The sequence below is a fragment of the Rhipicephalus microplus genome, unplaced genomic scaffold, assembly GCF_043290135.1.
Source record: "Rhipicephalus microplus isolate Deutch F79 unplaced genomic scaffold, USDA_Rmic scaffold_99, whole genome shotgun sequence".
NCBI classification, from domain to species: domain Eukaryota; kingdom Metazoa; phylum Arthropoda; class Arachnida; order Ixodida; family Ixodidae; genus Rhipicephalus; species Rhipicephalus microplus.
Genome location: NW_027464671.1, coordinates 912,501 through 913,597, shown reverse-complemented (window position 1 = coordinate 913,597; position 1,097 = coordinate 912,501). Strand labels below are relative to the sequence as shown.

Below are 1,097 nucleotides of genomic sequence, written 5' to 3'. Positions count from 1 at the left end.
TGTGGCACCAGGACTTGGTTCCGAGCGTTTTCAGCAAGAATTTCCTAGTTCCGCCAAATTTGGTTTAATCCAGTTGCTCAACCTGGCCACAATGTGCAGGTTTTCAACCCTGGTAATAGGGGGGTTCCGGATTTTGGTGTTAGAGTTAACGTAGGAACACCGCGTTTTTTCCTATCACTATTAGCACTTTTTTCTGATCAAAATGATACCAGTTTTGTCTTCCTGCGACCTTTCGTTCCAAAGTTATTCCACTTTTGGCGAAAATGTGACCTCAATCCAATATGGCCGCGCCCATGTTTTGGCGGGAAACTGGACTCACTTCGGTCGGAAAACCGGCGATTTTCAGACGTTTCGCCCTAGATCCCCGCGCAAAACTGGCTGTCCTATCTTCGGATACTCCCCAGGACTCTCCCGGCACCGGAATTCAGCCGAAATCAGCCGCGGATTTGCTGTTATCGTCGAGTTTTGGGTGTTCCTTGTGTAATGGCCGCCAAGAGGCTGTTTACATCGATGAAAACTCGGATTTTTGGCGTTCCTTGGCCGATTCTCGTGCGGTTTTCGGCACCCGGGTGGTCTCGGTCACTTTATAGTAGAGGAGTGTGCAAAGGTTTTAGCGTACTCACTCTTTTTGTTGTCGAAAACCTTGAAAAACTCGCTCCTGTGAGAATGGCTGGCCGGATCCACTCGGGCCCCCTGGTGGTAGTAGTAGATAGAGTAGGGACAGTGGGAATCTCGTTAATCCATTCATGCGCGTCACTAATTAGATGACGAGGCATTTGGCTACCACAAGAGAGTCATAGTTACTCCCGCCGTTTACCCGCGCTTTTTTGAATTTCTTCACTTTGACATTCAGAGCACTGGGCAGAAATCACATTGCGTCAGCACCGATCAACGGCCCTCGCAATGCTTTGTTTTAATTAGACAGTCGGATTCCCCCGGTCCGTGCCAGTTCTGAGTTGGCTGTTTTCTGCCGGCCGAAGCAAGAACCTCAGGCGCGAAGCCCACGGAAAATGCACAGCTGTGGCTTTCCACAGGAAGGTCCCGACGCTGGTCCGGGCTCGGCCGCACCGCTTTTTACGGCGGCGAGCCTCGCCCAG

The 1,097-nt window shown here is 51.1% G+C and overlaps 1 pseudogene; it reads right to left on the bottom strand.

The window, feature by feature from the left end:
- Positions 1-682: 682 nt before the first annotated feature.
- The window catches only part of LOC142790391 (large subunit ribosomal RNA), a 2,826-nt pseudogene continuing 2,411 nt past the window's right edge, over positions 683-1,097 (bottom strand).